The 20,926-nt window shown below is 39.0% G+C and overlaps 1 long non-coding RNA gene across 3 annotated transcripts in view; it reads right to left on the bottom strand.

Annotated features, from left to right (window-relative positions):
* The window catches only part of LOC145521746 (uncharacterized), a 300,074-nt gene that overhangs the window by 91,941 nt on the left and 187,207 nt on the right, over positions 1-20,926 (bottom strand). Inside the window, exon 2 of one of the 3 annotated variants that reach the window (XR_014065657.1) lies at positions 7,642-8,038. The exons of the other annotated variants lie outside the window; for them this stretch is intronic. This is a non-coding gene — a long non-coding RNA (uncharacterized LOC145521746). Of the gene's footprint in view, positions 1-7,641; positions 8,039-20,926 lie in introns of those variants that run through there. 3 annotated transcript variants of the gene reach the window in all.

The raw sequence follows: 20,926 nt of genomic DNA, 5'->3' as shown, positions 1-20,926 counted from the left end.
ACAGAGGTGAAAACAAAATTCTGGAAGCTAAAGGAAGACAGAATCATTATCTAGTTAGATCCTTCAGAGAAATTTTAGCACATCTTTTTATTTGTCTTAAAGGAGCAGTACAGAGAGATATTGAGACTGGGCTGTGGGGCAGTAGTGGAAATGAAGAATAAAGGTAAGATGGAAGGAAATAAACTTAGTTTAGATAACATCCAGATTCTGAGAGAGTTAGGAGAGTTAATATAGGAAAGGTAGACAGAGTGTCCATTGTAGACGATTATATACATATATATACATACATGAGTGTCCAGGAGTCTCCAGCTGAGGCATGGGTCAGCGGTGGCCTGCTGCAAAGTTGGGGGCACTGAGTGTAGCAGTACATGCATGGGATCTTTTGAAGGAGGTTGCCATTATCTTCATTACCTCCACCATAGTTTGGCCCCAGGTAAATAGCAGGGAGGGAACACAGCTCCACCCATCAACAGAAAATTGGATTAAAGATTTACTGAGCATGGCCCCGCCCATCAGAACAAGACCCAGTTTCCCCCAGTCAGTCTCTCCCATCAGGAAGCTTCCATAAGCCTCTTATCCTTCTCCATCAAAGGGCTGAGAGATTGAAAACCACAATCACAGAAAACTAACCAATCTAATCACATGGACCATAGCCTTGTCTAACTCAGTGAAACTATGAGCGATGCCATGTAGGGCAAACCAAGACTGACGGGTCATGGTGGAGAGTTCTGACAACGTGTGGTCCACGGGAGAAGGGAATGGAAAACCACTTCAGTATTCTTGCCTTGAGGACCCCATGAACAGTATGAAAAGGCAAAAAGATAGGACACTGAAAGATGAACTCCCCAGGCCAGTAGGTGCCCAATATGCTACTGGAGATCAGTGGAGAAATAACTCCAGAAAGAATGAAGAGACGGAGCCAAAGCAAAAACAACACCCAGCTGTGGATGGGACTGGTGATGGAAGCAAGGTCTGATGCTGTAAAGAGCAATATATCATAGGAATCTGGAATGTTAGGTCCATGAATCAAGGCAAATTGGAAGTGGTCAAACAGGAGATGGCAAGAGTGAACGTTGACATTTTAGGAATCAGCAAAAAACAGTGGACTGGAATGGGTGAATTTAACTCATATGACCATTATATCTACTACTGTAGGCAAAAATCCCTTAGAAGAAATGGAGTAGCCATCATAGTCAACAAAAGAGTCTGAAATGCAGTACTTGGATGCAATCTCAAAAACAACAGAATGACCTCTGTTTGTTTCCAAAGCAAACCATTCAATATCATGGTAATCCAAGTCTATGTCCTGACTAGTAATGCTGAAGAAGCTGAAGTTGAACGTTCTATGAAGACCTACAAGAACTTCTAGAACTAACACCCAAAAAAGATGTCCTTTCATTAAAGGGGACTGGACTGCAAAAGTAGGAAGTCAAGAAACACCTGGAGTAACAAGTAAATTTGGACTTGGAGTACAGAATGAAGCATGGCAAAGGCTGATAGAGTTTTGCCAAGAGCGTGCACTGGTCATAGTAAACACCCTGTTCCAACAACGCAAGCGAAAACTCTACACGTGGACATCACCAGATAGTCAACACCGAAATCAGATTGATTATATTATTTGCAGCCAAAGATGGAGAAGCTCTAAACAGTCAGCAAAAACAAGACTGGGAGCTGACTGTAGCTCAGATCATGAACTCCTTATTGCCAAATTCAGACTTAAATTGAAGAAAGTTGGGAAAACCATTAGACCATTCAGGTATGACCTAAATCAAATCCCCAATGATTATACAGTGGAAGTGAGAAATAGATCTAAGGGACTATCTGATAGACAGAGTGCCTGATGAACTATGGACAGAGGTTCGTGATATTGTACAGGAGACAGGGATCAAGATCACCCCAAAAAAAGAAATGGAAAAACGCAAAATGGCTGTCTGAGGAGGCCTTACAAATAGCTGTGAAAAGACAGGAAGTGAAAAGCAAAGGAGAAAAGGAAAGATAAACCCATTTGAATGCAGAGTTCCAAAGAATAGCAAGGAGATACAAGAAAGCCTTCCTCAGTGATCAGTGCAAAGAAATAGAGGAAAACAATAGAATGGGAAAGACTAGAGATCTCTTCAAGAAAATCAGATACTAAGGGAACATTTCATGCAAAGATGGGCTCAATAAAGGACAGAAATGGTATGGACCTAACAGAAGTAGAAGATATTAAGAAGAGGTGGCAAGAATACACAGAAGAACTGTACAAAAAAAATCTTCAGGACCCAGATAATCACGATGATGTGATCACTCACCTAGAGCCAGACATCCTGGAATGTGAAGTCAAGTGGGCCTTAGGAAGCATCACTACAAACAAAGATAGTGGAGGTGATGGAATTCCAGCTGAGCTATTTCAAATCCTAAAAAAATGATGCTGTGAATGTGCTGCACTCAATATGCCAGCAAATTTGGAAAACTCAGCTGTGGCCACAGGACTGGAAAAGGTCAGTTTTCATTCCAATCCCAAAGAAAGGCAATGCCAAGGAACCTTCAAACTACCACACAATTGTACTCATCTCACATGCTAGCGAAGTAATATTCAAAATTCTCCAAGCAAGGTTTCAACAGTATATGAACTGTGAACTTCCAGATGTTCAAGCTGCATTTAGAAAAGGCAGAGGAACCAGAGATCAAATTGCCAACATCCACTGGATCATCAAAAAAGCAAGAGAGTTCCGGAAAAACATCTATTTCTGCTTTATTGACTATGCCAAAGCCTTTGACGGTGTGGATCACAACAAACTGTGGAAAATTCTGAAAGAGATGGGAATACCTGACCACCTGACCTGCCTCTTGAGAAACCTGTATGCAGGTCAAGAAGCAACAGTTAGAACTGGACATGGAACAACAACTGGTTTCAAATAGGGAAAGGAGTATTTCAAGGCTGTATATTGTCACCCTGCTCATTTAACTTATATGCAGAGTACATCATGAGAAATGCTAGACTGGATGAAGCACAAGCTGGAATCAAGATTGCTGGGAGAAATATCAATAACCTCAGATATGCAGATGACATCACTCTTATGTCAGAAAGTGAAGAAGAACTAAAGAGCCTCTTGATGAAAGTGAAAGAGGAGAGTGAAAAAGTTGGCTTAAAACTCAATGTTCAGAAAACTAAGATCACGGCATCTGGTCCGATCACTTCATGGCAAATAGATGGGGAAACAGTGGAAACAGTGGCATACTTTATTTTTTTGGACTCCGAAATCACTGCAGATGGTGACTGCAGCCATGAAATTAAAAGACGCGTACTCCTTGGAAGAAAAGTTATGAACAAACTAGACAGTATATTAAAAAGCAGAGACATTTCTTTGCCAACAAAGATTCATCCAGTCAAAGCTATGGTCTTTTTCAGTAGTCATGTATGGATGTGAGAGTTGGACTATAAAGAAAGCTGAGAGCCAAAGAATTGATGCTTTTGAACTGTGGTGTGTCTTGAGAGTCCCTTGGACAGCAAGGAGATCCAACCAGTCCATCCTAAAGGAAATAAGTCCTGAATATTCATTGGAAGGACTGATGTTGAAGCTCAAATGCCAATACTTTGGTCACCTGATGCAAAGAGCTGACTCATTTGAAAAAGTCCTAATGCTGGGAAAGATTGAAGGTGGGAGGAAAAGGGGTGGACAGAGGATGAGATGGTTGGATGGCATCACCGACTCAATGGACATGAGTTTGAGTAAACTCCGGGAGTTGGTGATAGACAGGGAAGCCTGGCATGCTACAGTCCATGGGGTTGCAAACAGTTGGACATGACTGAGCGAATGAAGTGAACTGAACTGATATATATATATATATATATATATATATATACACACACACATATGTGTGTGTGTGTGTGCACGCATGCACTCATATACTTAGTCTTTCAGTCATATCTGACTCTTTGCAACCCCACGGGCTGTAGCCTGCAAGGTTCCTCTGTCCATGTGATTTCTCAGGCAAGAATACTGGGGTGAGTTGCCATTTCCTCCTCCAGAGGATCTTCCCAACCAGGGATCAAACCTGCATCTCCTTCATTGGCAGGCAGATTCTTTACCAGGAGCCACTACTAAGATGAAAGTTTATCTTTCTATACAATGCTCAAAATATTGCAATCATGAAGGTTTATGCATTCAAGCATAAGAATTTTTGAAATTTACTATTATTTTTCAGAGCAAGATTGGATTCATGTCTCATGCACGCCAGTGTTATGTCAGGGTGTTAATTGGCATCACTGAAATGGGGCATTGGTGTGTTAGCCTTCTGGCACCTTACACAAACACTCTCCTTTAAAGAGTTTAATTCAAGAACATCTTCTGCCATACTAATCTCATTTGCTCTACGTTATTAGGGACATGTGGGGCAAGTGTGGGGGTTTCAGATGTATCCAGCCCTCCTTGAGAAAGCTCAGGCTGAAGGGTGTAGGCTTGGGTCATGACCAACTATTTCTCAGGCCCAAGGAACTGCTGAAAAACCATAGTTTATTCACTGAGCATCCAAGACCATGGATGTCTGTGGAATTTCCCTTCGCTCCAGGGATTCTCAGATCTTCTTGGCCCACAAATTGTTCATCCACATAATGATGTCATAATGAATGTATTGATGAAGCCCTGTCAGCTGATGCTCACAAAGACAGAACAAAGCCACAGTCCTGTTAAAGGCTTCCCTGCATTCCCAGAATCATTTTTGGATAGTCTCTACTAGCCAGATGTGAACTTAATCCACTGTAGTCAGCTAACATGGGATGACTTTACTGCCACATTGCTGACCATAATTATTTCCTGCTGTAGGAATACTACTCTCACTGCATGTGAATCTTTCTTTAATTTTCCTGTAGTGAACACCATGTTAGTTGGGAAACAGTATGTTTTCAAAGGATGAAATCTTTTGGACCTATATAAATGTAAAGTATGAATTAGCATCCCCAAATTCCTGCTCTAACATTTATCTGGAAAGAGACTTCTTTTTCAGTGTTTATAAAATGGTATTTAAGGCCTCAGTTATAGACCAAAGGAGCTGATTCCCATGAAAGCCACATGACTAACCACATCCAATTTCATTTTGCACGTACATGGAGGGGCAAAAAGGGTCCACTCTAAGCAACAGTGCTCACATTTAAAATCTTCTCATCTTATTTGAAGATCTCCCCACTTCCTCCTTACTCAACAATAACATAGTATGGGGGTGTATAACAAACATGGGTTTCCTCTTCAGCAGTTTTGATGGCTCAAAAATAAATCCTTTATCCTGTCAAGAAATTTAACTATGGTAAAACACCTTTTGACACTTTGGGAATTCTACTGAAAGCTCCATTTAAATTTCACTTGAGTAAACGAATTTGGTACATCCTGTCAATCTAGGTCAAAGGGAAACGTGATGCGGTCTACATTTCTGATGGCCAGTGGCTAAATAAGCCATTTTGGGTGCTGAAAGTGAATTCTTCTGTGCTTTTTTTTTTACTCCAAAACAGTGGCTCACACACTCTTCTTCTCAGTGCTACGCTGACACAACAACATTTACAAGCTCGGGATACTCTCCTGGGTATATGTGGATTTTCACTTGATCCATGAACTCTCTTTTGTCAAGTCCTTCAATGTTTCAGAATCTCCACAACTGTTAATGGTCTATCAGTAGCAGTCTCTCTCACTTGTGGTCAGAGGACGCTGGTGATGGGTAATTTCAGAACGGCATCTTGCTATTCTATTCTCCCCTGCAAAGCTCATCAAAATGCAAGCAAATGAGAGAGATACTACCACAAGACTGAACTTGAAAGTGTTCTATTATAAAAATTAACTCATTCACAAACTCACTACTCTAAGAGTCATTCAAACCAAATTATCTTATAGCAATCGATCCATTCAACTTAGAGCCAGAACAGGAAGTTGGAAAGTGCCACTCTCAAAGAGTACACCAACCTGTTCTTGGGCTCTGAGGATAGTAGTGTTGGGCTTGCAGTGCAACTCTAGTTGCTAAAATGTTCAGGCACTCTTGTAAAAATAACAGTCTCACTGCCACCTCCACTTAATCTTTACAGAAAAATCTCTGTGTGAGATGGAGAAGAAGAAGTCAAGAGATACAGGAGATGATAGAAGTCCACTCAGGTCTGATAACAGCATGAAACAACTACAACCACAAAGACTGAGGGCAATTGGAATTGATTCAGCTTAAGGTGAAAATACCACATATGGTTTCTTAGCCAGTTCTTCTCAGGCCTGAGCATCAAAATTGCTGGTGGAAAGTTGAGAGAACCTGTTGGTTGTAGATATAAATGAGTCACTAACCAGGAAGGGAAGAAATGCCTGATGGTCCCTGAAGACCTGTAGGCTTTGGTGCTCCTGAGATTCTTCTGGCTAAACATAATTTTGGCCTGTAATGTTTTGCTTGTGAGCTTTTTGGATTGGACATGAAGAATGGTGAAGGTTGGAGGAAGAAGGTAAAGAGAGAGAGGGACAAACAGACAGAAAGAGAGGAAACGAAGGAACTTGGTTTAATCACCTTAAGTATGAAGACATCTTTCCACATCTTTATGACACCACAGAGTAGATTCTCAAAGAAGACATTACTCCAAGAAGCCATAGCAAAACTTCCAGCTACAATTGTAAGTCCTTGAGATCTTGAAGTACATAAATGGGTCCAATAATCTTAGCAATGGAACCTTCGAAGGAATGAATGGATAGTATTTTAACTAACTGCTGAAACACCATATAAAAGATCCAGTTCTATCCTATTTTTAGATCTACTGATAAATACTCCAGCAAATACTGTGACATTCACAGTATTTTTGATAGAGACACTAAACAGATATACCTACTTGCTTCCATTCTTAGATAAATAAGATAATTTAAACCTGTGCTCCTCAAATCTTAACGCCTGTGTAAGTCATCAGACAATCTTGTTCAAATGCAGATTTTGATCCAGTTGTCTGAATGGGGCCTGAGATTATGCATTGGTAGCAAGCTCTCAGAAGTTTCTGCTGCTGCTCTGGGGCCCATACTGTAAGCAATGAGGCTATGAAGGATGGCTAATGTGTGTTGCAGAGGTCATCCCTGAATACATCCTCATGGATTTTTAATGGCATGCTCCTTCATGGTGGCCTTGTTCTAACATATGAAACAGATGTTAGCATCCTTTTATTTCGTTTGAATTTTATAATTTCAATATAGTGCCAGACAACCCAAATTTATTGAAGAGACTAGTCAAGGGTATGAACCCAACTGGTTATCATAGACACCATATTATTTTGTGCCTTTTCTGAAGTCTATTTGTGGAAACTGACTACACGTAACTATTTAAAAATAATGTGCACAGTAGTTCTTTTCCCACTTGAATGAGAACAGACTGAAAATGGAAATCTGAAGATGTCATAACCTCATCTTAATAGCAATCTTTTCAAGGCTCAGTTCAAACAAACAAACAAATGAGAAAATCTTTTTTCCTATCTCTATACCCACAAGTCTGATAAGCAGCTGGGGCTATTTCTGGGTGTAATCTTCATAAAACCCACATTCCAAGATGCTTTCATGAAACCATTCGAATAATGGCAACCGTTATCTTCCTTCTGTTGTGTTGCTTAATACACACAGAGTCATGCACAATCATGCACACACACATACACGTACACACATATGTCTTCACATTACTTAGAGTCATTTATTTTACAAACATCTCAATATCATCAGTTTTCTTTATCTTGGATTCAGGCATACAGCATTTTTCAGACTTCTCGATAATATCCTGAGAGTGAATTAGGCTTATATGATCTATGGTTTATATTCTTCCAGGAACTGTCCATTTTACTCTAATATTGTTCCAATATGCTGAGAGAAAGTTATTTCAACTAGAATATGCTGAAGGGATGAAAGTGGCTTCCATGCAGGGCATATTTCAAGTTTTCCCAAATAACATTCTTGCAGAGATTAGAGGATAATCTGGTAGCTGGATCCAGCCAATTAAAACAGTAATTGAAATGGTTGAAAATGTTTTCCTTGGCAAAATTTGGTTATTTTGCTTCATTTTGGGTTTCCTTGAATAACAGAAAAATAAGGTCAATCATAAGACTCCTAATTTATTTTCTTGGTTATCTTTTCTCATCAAACAAAAAAAGCATTGCTGTGCAGCTTAAATGAAAAACTAAAAACTGTGGGATGGGATGGTATGAAGACAGGCATGAGAAAACATAAAATGATTCTTAAGCTAACACAAATCAATCTCCTCTCAGCATTGAATATGTGGGAATGTCTGTTTTGGGTGGTAAGGGTAAAATGAGAAGGGAGATTCAAGAGGAAATAAAAAGACAGAAAGGCATTCTTGTAAAATGAAAGTTCAATTTTCCCTAGATTAATAGATACTTCAACATTAAGACACAATTTGAAGATAGCTGGGGTGAAGAACCAAAAAATTAATTTAGGTGCCTTAAATCTCTTCCAGTGGAGTTAGTTAAATGCTATCAAACGTTTAATAATCATTTTGGGGATGAGAGAGTATCAGATTTTTAGCATCTGCCAATGTCTGTGGTGTAAACACTTCACTGTGGCTAGTTTCAGTCTACTAGCCTGACATTCCTGAACATAGGGCTGGAAAGACACATGCATAACTGACTTTTGCAGGCCTCTATGAACCCACTCCAGTGTTCTTGCCAGGAGAATCCCAGGGACAGAGGAGCCTGGTGGGCTGCCGTCTATGGGGTCGCACAGAGTCAGACACAACTGAAGTGACTTAGCAGCAGCAGCAGCATGAGCTCCTAATGCAATTGAGATTGACATCAGGCAAAAATATGGATAGAGGAAACGAGAAGTCAAAGATGATTATCTCTCAAATTAAGTTTTGCCGGGTGAAAAGCTTTGTTAGTTGAAATGGTTTGTTGTTGTTTAGTTTCTCAGTCATACCCAACTCTTTTGTGACCACCAGGCTCCTCTGTTTATGGGATTTCTCAGGCAAGAATACTGAAGTGGGTTGCCATTACCTTCTCCAGTGGATCCTCCCAACCCAGGGATCGAACCTGCATCTCCTGCATTGGCAGGCAGATTCTTTACCACTGAGCCACCAGGAAACCTGGTTGAAATGGTAAAACTTGAAAGTGTTAGTCACTTAGTTGTGTCCAACTTTTTGCAACCCTGTGGACAGTAGCTCATCAGGCTCCTCTGTCCATGGGCTTCTCCAGGCAAGAATACTGGAGTGGGTTCCCGTTTCCTTCTCCAGGGAATCTCCCTGACCCAGGGATCGAACCCGGGTCTCCTGCATTGTAGGCAGATTCTTTACTGTCTGAGCTACCAGGGAAGCCCAGAAAACAGAGACACCACTTGAGAAAATCCAAATCAAAGAATTAATGTTAAAAGAAAAACACTTGTCTATGTCAATGCATGCTCTTTCCTTTAAAACTCTTCTTATAAGCTCAAATTCTCTAAAGAAAGACAGCGCTAAGTCGTGTCTGACTCTTGCAATCCCATGGACTGTAGCCCGCCAGGCTCCTCTGTGCGCGGGATTCTCCAGGCAAGAATACTGGGATGGGTTGCCATTTCCTTCTTCATGGGAATTTCCTGACCCAGGAATTGAACCCAGGTCTCCTGCATTGCAGACAGATGCTTTACCGGCTGAACCACAAGGGAAGCCTTCAAATCCTCTAAAGAAGTCTGAAATTAGTCACTGTACCTACTTTAGCATCCCCTTGGAATGAAGACAATTTCAAAATACCATATAATAGTGAGGCTAACCCTACACATTAGAATCATGTGGGGAGCTTCTATAAAGGACTGATTCTTTGGTCCCACCCAGGGCCAACTAAATTTGAAAGTTTTGTGTGGGACTTGGCATTGATAGTTTTAAAAAACTCCCCAAGTGTTTAATTTGCAACCAGAATTGAAAGCAACTATGTTATATATTTATTTGCCTATATTTTCACTGAGAGAATTCTGAAAGTTGTCTATGTTTTATCCTGTTAAATTATAAAATTTGAATATCTATGAAATTTATTTTTTTCCTCTATTTATGCTTTCTCTCATCTCCATAGTATTAACAAATGTTATCAATAATAAAGAATCCACTTTTGATTAAGTTTTCAGCAGGCTAGAAATAGATATATTCTATGGACTATAAGTGACTTTCCCGGTGGCTCAGTGGTAAAGAATCTGCCTGCAATGTAGGAGACGTAGGTTGGATCCCTGGGTTAGGACGATTCCCTTGAGAAGGAAATGGCAACCCCCTCCAGTATTCTTGCCTGGAAAATCCCTTGGACAGGGGAACTTGGTGGGCTACAGTCTACAGGGTTGCAAGAATTGGACATGACTTAGTGACTAACCACCACCACCACATGGACAATGAATTGGACAAACACTTATTCATATTCTCTTATTTTTAGATTTCAAAGCAAGCTCAGAAATTTTTAAGATGGATTACATTTACCAGTCACATGTACTAATCAGTAATGGTTTTCAATTATTCCAGGCAGCACATGCAGAACAAATTACCCTTTTACTATATGGAAACTAATTATAAATTTGATTTATTGAATGACTAACTCATGGTATTTATCTACATAAATGCTACAAATATTATTATGCAAAGCAAAGAATAAATATTTTCTCCTTTTAAAAATATAAAAACATATTAACAAAATAGGCAAGGTTTTAATTTTTTCTTGGAAGGACAATCTATTTGATCTTATATCTTCTTTTTATGTAATTGATTTGCACAAGTTTCACTTTGAGAAAAGAATATTGAACTATTCAAACATGATCCCGGCTTATTTTCCAAATATATAGTCATCATCATTAGCGGTTGCATTGATGAGACCTCTATCTATGAATCTTGGAAAGCTTCATGGCGTGTGTAGAAATCTATGCCACCTTAGGCACTACAGCAGAGCCAAGAACAGTAAGAAGTACAACAAATAGCAGCTGTGGCTCTTTGCATGTGTGGTACCATTTAGGCTAGTGCCCAGGATATCATATTGTTTGGGCAAAGGGTGCAGCTGTACCAGCTGGCAAAGAATTGAAGGTGAAAAAAACACAGAATGCAGAAGTTGGCACCAATTCTTATCTCTCCCCACATTCACTCAGTCTCTACAGCACTCCTCTGGGTAATGTTCACAGGGAGCCAAGCCAACATTTGGGCAAAACATGTTATATAATTTAGTCAGGGAGCAGGTGTCACCATTTGACTCTGTCACTGTTGGGTCATCTGTGTAGGTACAACTGAAATGAAGCATATTAATTTGCTATTGCTGGGTAACTAACCCTCTCCAAACTCAGGGACTTTCAACAGCAGTCATGTATTATTGCTTACCCCTCTGTAGGAGGGATGGGGCTCAGATAATCTAGCTTAGGCTTGGCTGGATAGCTTTGTTTCTTACTGCAGTTCTGTGGATTGACCAATGCAGCTCTGGCCCCTGTGTATTCATTCAGGGGCTCAGGTTGAAGTTGGCAGGAACAATGTGGGAGGAAACTCTCCTCAAGCAATGGCAAAAATGCAAGGGAGCAAGTGGAAATACAGGGCTCTTAATGCCTAGAACTAAAGCTGGCAGATTGTTGCTTCTGCTCATATATTACTGACCAAAACAAGTCACATGGTCAAGTCCAAATTCAACCAAGGGAGAACCACATTCAGCTCATGAAGAGCTCATGGCAAAAGATGCAGTGAGGAATGAAAAATTAAGCCCAGCACATCAATCCACCATATCATCCTGTCAGTTTTTCCTAAGAAAGAGTTAAGATAATGATAACAATGATGGTGGTGAGGATGAAAGCAGCTATCTTTTATTTTGCACTTATAAAAAGGCCAAGCACTGTTTCGAGGACTATCTCCTTTTCTTGCTGTCTCTTTCTCTGTCTCTGTCTATTTGTCTCTCTCTAATCTCATTAAGTCTTTCAATCCTCTGAAATGAGTACTACTATATTCTCATCTTACAGACAAGGTAACATTGATAGGGAAAGTCTTTATAAGCAAATAATGGGCAATTATCAATATCTAATATTTGCTAGTTTTAATAAACTCTTGTGTAGGCATACTGTATGGATTATGTCCAGTTCCTTTGTGATTTCCCATCTTCACTTTCCTGTCTTGGAAGAAGATATAAAGGTCTGGCATTCATGTCATGTTTATCAAAGAACACGAGAAGAACTGTTTGTTCATCACTGAGGTTTACCTACAGAATGTGCCCATGAGTAAAACTTAGCAGCAATGACCTTCATAAACTAGTAAACACCATCAGCTCAAAAGTTGAAAAATTACAATGGGCTTAAGAAATATCAGGATGAAATTCTGATGAAGAATTCAGTATTCTTTCCCTTTCTGTTCCTTTTAGGTGCAAGGCTTATAGAAATCTGTGTATCAAGGGACCTCTGTAGATGGATAAGGGTAAACCTTGGTCCATTTATATCTCAGAGCATGTTGGGAAATATTAATTCCACAGAAAAGGGGAGAAGTAGAGCTATTACTGTTTCTGTAGCAGAAGTTGGTGAGGTGGGGACTGGGGCAGACCAAAGGTGTAGGGTTTCAGGGTAGCGTCTGGGAAATCTCCTGCATGTGGTTTGCCTCAGTGCTGCCAGCTGCTGCTGAGACTGGGGAAAATGGGATGGTGTTTCATAATTTGCAACTCCCTGGGCTCCCTAAAGTTTACAGAGACTTGCTCTGGCCTTTGCTTCTCCAATGAATTTTTTTTCAGTGCTAATTCCCTATGTTAAGTCTTCTCCTGGTTGAAGTAACTAGTTAACTACTCTAGTTGATTCAATCTATTTGAGGTAATGAGTGTTGAAAGTTTGTAATCATAGGTAAGTCCAAATAATTATGATAAATTTGTTCAGAACAGAATGATTATGTCTAAAATATTCTCAGAAGTTAAAATTCTATAAACAAAAGTATAGTAACTTAATGACAATAATCAAGATTGTAAAGTATTGTTCATAAAGATGAGGATAATGGCTAGGCAGAAGAGTTGTGAAGCAACAGAAGAAAAATTACACTTTCCCTTGCAATAAGAGAGTTACTTTTTATTTTCAAAGTATACATCAAAAAATGTTTTCAAAAAATTTAACAGTAAACATTAATAGAACTCAAAACTAGTCTCAAATCACTTAATATTCAATCAAGAGTAGCAAACTAAAAAGCAAACTCATGCATTCTCTGTCCCATTTTTTTGGCCATTATTTCCTGACAATCTATAATTGCCAGGCAGTATTTAGATGCTTGGGGAAGGCAGTGAACAAAACAGAGAAATCCCAAGCCTCGTGAAATTTAGTTCTATTGTTGGGATATATACAATAAAGATGTTAAATATATTATACAGTACTTTAAAAGAAATAGTTACTATGAAAAATAAAGTACACGGAGGAATTCTGGGGTTTAAGCTTGCAATTTTAAAATAAGGTGGTCAGGGAAGGCCCTACTGCAAATGTGATATTTGAGTCAAGACAAAGTGGGTAATGAGTGAGTCATACTGATAATGAAGAGAAGATATTTCCAGGCATTGGAAATTGTTTTTGCTAAGAATCAGAAGCAGGAATGTGCCTGGTACGTTTAAGAAATAACAAGGAGATCAGTGTTACTTAGGTATAGAGTCTCTCTGACCAAAAAAAAAAAAAAGAGGAAATAAATGATCTAAGAGTTAAACTGAGCTAAATAGTAATAGAGGAAGATCCGAGTGTTTCCAGTTATTTAACTTTTCTTTTTGTATTATATTTTATTAATTTAGTTAGCTAATTACAGTTAGGTAGGTAGCTAATTATAAGGAGGTAATTTTTGTACATGGTAAATTTTTGGATTTTCAACAGCACAAAGTGTACATTGAGAGGCAAACCTCTGCCCTGCCTTTACCCAGAGTTCCCAGCTCCCCATCCCAGAGAAAACAATGTTACCAGGCCTTCCATGGAGCTTTCCAGAGACATCCTATGACTGTTTCTAATATGCTCCCTCCATTGAGAAAGTTTGGAAAAGTAGAGTATGTCTTTGGAAAAGCTTGGGACAAAGTTTGCTTTCATAGATGCACCTCCGTCTTCATACTGTAATTATAGGCCGTTAAAGTGGATGGCAGCCGGGTCAGGCACCCAGGTGGGTGGGGAAGGGCCTATCTTGTGAAGTCACCAAGTGGCCTCACGAAGAAGCAACCTGTGTGTGGCCACTATTTATTTTGAGTGTTATTTTTACTCTCGTATCCAGAGGAAGATTCCACGACTGTCATTTCTTTCATTTTCTCCTGAGAATAAGGAGTGATTTCACTTAGCGCTTGAAAACAGGTGTGATGAAGTGAAAAAAAACAAACTGTAGGCAAATAAATAAATAAATAAAATAATAATAAAGTGAAAAATAAATGGAAAGTTTCTGTGCTTCACCAATGGATATGGGAGGAAATGGGACAATATGTTCTTTGTTTGATAAAAGTTACAAGGTTCAGGCAATCCAAGATTTTCCTCTAACTGCAGCCAAACTGTGTGTAATATATACTGCAGGCTCTCAGACATTTCCCTTACAGGTGAACACACTGCAAGTCATAAAATCTCCTGTATGTCTTTGATATCACAGCAGGTCCACTGTTTTTTATCATGGGTCTCACAGTCTTATTCTGCTCAAAGAGATGTCCTGCATAATTTTCTAACAGTATCAGGAAAAGTGTTATTTAATCATTGACTCTACTTCTCCAATCTAAGTAAGATAAAGAAATGGAATCCTTACTCTTCAGAAAGATTCTATGACTCTAGGATTGCCATCATTCAACAAACCTACCTCTACAATGACTAGTTTGCATAAGGTCTGGATAGTCCCAGGAAGATGCAAAATCACCATCATCATCATCACTACCACCAGAGGGTGAGAATAAGAATATTTCCAACTGATTTAACTTTGGGTATTTTTTTTTGAAAAGTCTGTGGCAACAAGTCTCAAACTCTGAAAACCGTGAGAATGTAGGCTCCATGAGATAATGGTTAATTCCATAGTTCTGAGAACTGTGCCTTGGGATTCCCTGATGGCTCAGCAGGTAAAAAATCTGCCTTCAGTGCAGGAGACACAGGAGATGTGAGTTTGATCTCTCAGTCAGGAAGATCCCCTGGAGGAGGAAATGGCAACCCACTCCAGTATTCTTGCCTGGGAAATCCCATGGACAGAGGAGCCTGGCTGGCTACAGTCCAAAGGGTCGCAAAGAATCAGTAACAACTGAGCACAATACAATACCATAGAACTGTGCCTTAGTCCTTATGAGACAGTTAATTTTGTGTGTCAACTTGACTAGCCCATGGTACACAGATAAATGTGTAAACATCAATCCAGTTGTATCTGTGAAAGTATTTAAAACATGAGATTAACTTTTAAAAAAGCAGATTTTGAGTGAACCAAATTAGCCTCCATAATGTGGATGGGGCCCATCTAATCAATTGAAGGTCTTTGTAGTAAAAGACTGACCTTCCTAAGCAAGAAGTAATTCTACCAGCAGACTGCCTTTGGACTGGAACTATGACTCCTCCTTGGGTCTCCAGCTTGCTGGCCTACCCTGCAAATTTTAAACTTACTGAGGTTCCATAATCATGTGTGAGCCAATTCCTTAAAACCAATCAATCTCTTGAGATATATATATATATATAAAATATTTTTAGATATACAGACACTGATAGACATAGATATAGAATATATAGAGAATGAACTACTAATACATGAGCAATGTAAATATAGTTCTTCAGTGGATGTAATTTGCATGTGTTCAAATTTTTATTTCAAAACAAATCATTAAAGCTCTTCCTGTACAAACTCAATAATTAAACGTAAAATTTAACTGCTCAGATTGCCACTATTTTTCCTGATGACCTATCTAGGTAGCATCCAACCTCCTATGGAGAAAGGCAACAAGTAATAGTTTCATTTTCAATTCCAGCAACCTGCCACTCTGTTTTTGTCTCCACTCCACAGTAAAATTGCCAGAATTTAACCAACTTTCAAAAACAAACCTTTAGAAGAATCTCTGTGCCCAGAAAAAAGCCTTCTCTGCTACCTTCCAGATTCCATTTCTGGAAAAAAGTGTTTGTATATCACTAGAGATCCTTTGATCTGCTGGATATAAATAGCCAATTCTAGGTGTCAATATTCATTTTCATCAAGTGAATGTTAGAAATATAGTACATAGTTCAGGTGTTTCCAAGGCAAACCATTCAATATCATGGTAATCCAAGTCCATGCCCCAGACTCTAATGCTGAAGAAGCTAAAGTTGAACGGTTCTATGAAGACCTACAAGACCTTCTAGAACTAACACCAAAAAAAGATGTTCTTTTTATCATAGGGGACTAGAATACAAAAGTAGGAAGTCAAGAAATACCTGATGTAATGGGAAAGTTTGGCCTTGGAGTACAAAATGAAGCAGGGTAAAGGCTAACAGACTTTTGCCCAGAGAACACACTTTTGCCATAGCAAACACCCTCTTCCAACAACAGAAGAGATGATTCTACACATGGATATCACCAGATGGTCAATACTGAAATCAGATTGATTATATTCTTTGCAGCTGAAGATAGAGAAGTTCTATACAGTCAGCAAAAACAAGATTGGGATCTGACTGTGGCTCAGATCATGAACTCCTTATTGCCAAATTCAGATTTAAATTGAAGTAAGTGGAGAAAACCACTAGACCATTCAGGCATGAACTAAATCAAATCCCTTACAATTATACAGTGAAAGTGACAAATAGGTTCAAGGGATTAGATTTGATAAACAGAGTGTCTGATGAACTATGGACAGAGGTTCATGACATTGTACAGGAGACAGGGATCAAGACCATCTCCAAGAAAAAGAAATGCAAAAAGGCCAAATGGTTGTCTGAGGAGCCCTTAAAAATAGCTGAGTAAAGAAGGGAAGTGAAAGGCAAAGGAGAAAAGGAAAGATATACCCATCTGGATACAGAGTTCCAAAGAATAGCAAGGAGAGATAAGAAAGCCTTCCTCAGTGATCAGTGCAAAGAAATAGAGGAAAACAATAGAATGGGAAAGACTAGAGATCTCTTCAAGAAAATTAGAGATACGAAGGGAACATTTCATGAGAAGATGGGCATAATAAAGGACAGAAATGGTATGGACCTAACAGAAGCAGAAGATATTAAGACAAGGTGGCAAGAAAGAATACACAGAAGAACTATACAAAAAAGATGTTCATGACCCAGATAACCATGATGGTGTGATCACTCACCTAGAGCCAGACATCCTGGAATGTGAAGTCAAATGGGCCTTAGGAACATCACTACAAACAAACCTAGTGGAGGTGATGGAATTCCAGCTGAGCCCTTTCAAATCTTAAAGATGTTGCTGTGAAAGTGCTGAACTCAATATGCCAGCAAATTTGGAAAACTCAGCAGTGGCCACAGGACTGGAAAAGATCAGTTTTCATTCCAATCCCAAAGAAAGGCAATGACAAGGAATTTTCAAACTACCACACAATTGCACTCATCTCACATGCTAGCGAAGTAATGTTCAAAATTCTCCAAACAAGGCTTCAACAGTACATGAACTGTGAACTTCCAGATGTTCAAGCTGAATTTAGAAAAGGCAGAGGAACCAGAGATCAAATTGCCAACATCCGTTGGATTATCGAAAAAGCAAGAGAGTTCCAGAAAAACATCTACTTCTGCTTTATTGACTATGCCAAAGCCTTTGACTGTGTGGATCACAATAAACTGTGGAAAATTCTGAAAGAGATGGGAATACCAGACCACCTGATCTGCCTCTTGAGAAACCTGTATGCAGGTCAAGAAGCAACAGTTTGAAGCGGACATGGAACAATAGACTGGTTCCAAATAGGAAAAGGAGTACATCAAGGCTATATATTGTCACCTTGCTTATTTAACTTATATGTAGAGTACATCATGCAAAATGCTGGGCTAGATGAAGTACCAGCTAGAATCAAGACTGCTGGGAGAAATATCAATAACCTCAGATATGCAAATGATACCACCCTTATGGCAGAAAGCGAAGAGGAACTAAAGAGCCTCTTGATGAAAGTGAAAGAGGAGAGTGAAAAAGCTGGCTTAAAACTCATCATTCAAAAAACCAAGATCATGGCATCATTTCCCATCACTTCATGGCAAATAGATGGGGAAACAGTGGAAATAGTGACAGACTTTATTTTTTGGGGCTCCAAAATCACTGCAGATGGTGATTGCAGCCATGAAATTAAAAGACGCATGCTCCTTGGAAGGAAAGTTATGATAAACCTAGACAGCATATTAAAAAGCAGAGACGTTATTTTTCCAACAAAGGTCCATCTAGTCAAAGCTATGGTTTTTCCAGTAGTCATGTATGGATGTGAGAGTTGGACCATAAAGAAAGCTGAGTGGCAAAGAATTGATATTTTTGAAGTATGGTGTTGGAGAATACTCTTGAGAGTCCCTTGTACTGCCAGGAGATTAAACCAGTCAATCCTAAAGGAAATCAGTCCTGAATATTCATCGGAAGGACTGATGCTGAAGCTGAAACTCTAATACTTTGGCTACCTGATGCGAACAAATGACGCATTGAAAAAGATCCCGGTGCTGGGAAAGACTGAAGGCAGGAGGAGAAGGGGATGACAGAAGAGGAGATGGTTGGATGGTATCACTGACTAGATGGACACAAGTTTGAGAAAGCTCCAAGAGTTGGTGATGGACAGGGAAGCCCGACATGCTGCAGTTGATGGGGTCCCAAAGAGTTGGACACTACTGAGAGACTGAACTGACTGAGTGACATAGTTCAGGATTTATCTGCATCTTCCAAAATCAACTGTAAAACACACACATACACACAAGAATAAAAGTGTTGATATAAAAAGTGCATTTTGTCGCTGTATCTGAAAATAACAGCAATGAAAGCAAGGCCATGATGGTCTGTTGACTGGGCTGAGTTGGGACTTATTTTCCAGGAGATCATCTCTGGAATTAAAGTGTATTTCTAGTTTGTATTAATCTTGCCATACCTCTCATTCTCTGAACTTGTTTTTCCTTAGCCCAAAGAATGACCTAAATTCCCTTTTCTTGTACATTCTGCCTCTTGCCTGCTTCCCCTAATCCATGTAAACCACCATAAAATTTGATTACTAGCTTTCTTGTTTTGCCCTTTAAAATGTTTAATTACTCTAATGCATATATATTCCAGAACAATGGAATACAAGCATATATATTCCAAACTTGCACTAAATGTCTTGTAACTTATACTTCTGACTCAATCTGAAGATTCATATTGATTAATGGCAATGCAGACCTTTGCAACAGAAGTAAATAAACATACTAAGGGTGTTGAGATACATGGAATATAGACACAGCCCCCTCCCCAAATGGGTAAAGAGACTGATGATGGTTTTTTGGCACTCTCTCTTATTCTAATTTGCAACTTGTAAGGATTCTCACCTAATCTTCCATGGCTACTGCCCAACCTGGACTTCCGTTCTCACATAATCTAGGCCATTTATATTTACTATCAAAATGTAATTCATGTTACTCTCCTTTGTCCCATAGTGACATCCAGGTTATAAAGCTAAGGTATTATGGATAATAATGGATTAGTATTTTGACACTGCCAGATGCCAACTGGCACAGTTTTTTGGAGATGATGTCTTAACCTAAACAATGGAATACAATAATTGGGATTTCAGTTGTTGACTGATCAAAGAAAAACTATTTGGGATAAGAATGGCTTTTAGTTACCTTTAAATCAAACCAACTAAGAAACTGCCTATTATGGGGAGTCCACTGAAAGTATGATTTCTTAATATGCTGAACAAAGAATCTAAAAAGTCCAAAATACAAATGAGAAGAGATATTGTAATATTAATATCAGCTTTAAGTGAGAATTTTATCATTTAATGCAGTTACTTTTATTCCCATTAACCAGTATTAAAAGTGCTGGTTCCTAGAGTCATTCATAAGAACATGAATCTGTGAAGCATGACTTCTGATTGATAGTGGGAATGAGGAAGGCCTCCAAATACAGCTTCCATGGAAAAAACAAGAGGAGTAATTCAACCAGATTTCTATGTGAAATGGACAAATTACCCTCCAAGATAAAAAATAAATGTGAGATTAGATATCAAAGAAATTCCTGAGTTTGAGGAGAAGAAATATATGAAACAGATTTGTTTGGGGAGTTGCTCTGATGTTGGGCTAAGTGAAGAAAGAAGTTCATCTTGAGTTTAATTTTTTAATTTTTTTAGTGAGTAGAAATGAGCTCATCTAAATAGCATTTCCTCTTTTGTACTTTGCCTAAGCTATTCTTCTAAACTATAATATTTAGCCATGCCAATTCCCAGAGATTCTCATATTTCTGTCTCAGTACTGCTCATGAAATAAACAAAATTCTTATAAAATCTTAAATAGATTTATGTGATTCGTAAAAATATAGTATAGGAAAGAACCCCAGCCCAGGGAGCCCAGGGGGTCTGCCCAGCTCTTCTGCTGGCTGACAGTGACTTCTCAGCGCCCAGGTATTCTCAACAGTGAAACAAGAGGGATGGAATGAACTACTACTCCTTAGTTATCTTCCAATGGGAGAATCTGACTTTGTTATGTAAAAGTAGCCTGATCAAGAATAACAACCTTAATAGCCGTGAGTCATGCACGGAGTCACTTTTCAACGACTTTGAAAATCTTGTGTCTTGAAGAAAACCTTGGAAATCATAGAACCTTGTCCCCATCTCCAGTCAGAACCACATCTTAATCATTCCAATATGTTCTTCCAGGCTGTTAAAGGTTTTCCCCAGGAGGCAAACTTCACAACTTCTTCTGTATCCTTAATGCAGAAGCTCTTCCTTATATCTGGTCTGAGCTCACTGGCAGAATTTTTAACTAATTTTCATTTATTTAAGACTTATAGCAGAGAGGGAGCACAACTGGGGCAGACCATTCAAGTGCTATCTGTTATTAATCTGGGCCATGGTAAATTTGTTTGTACTAGAGTTTCTGTGGTCTTACTTTGCATT

The sequence above is a fragment of the Giraffa tippelskirchi genome, chromosome 9 (genome assembly GCF_054371585.1).
Source record: "Giraffa tippelskirchi isolate mGirTip1 chromosome 9, T2T-mGirTip1v1.2.pri, whole genome shotgun sequence".
NCBI lineage: Eukaryota > Metazoa > Chordata > Mammalia > Artiodactyla > Giraffidae > Giraffa > Giraffa tippelskirchi.
Note: the sequence above shows the minus strand (reverse complement) of the source record. Positions and strands in the feature narration are given on the sequence as shown.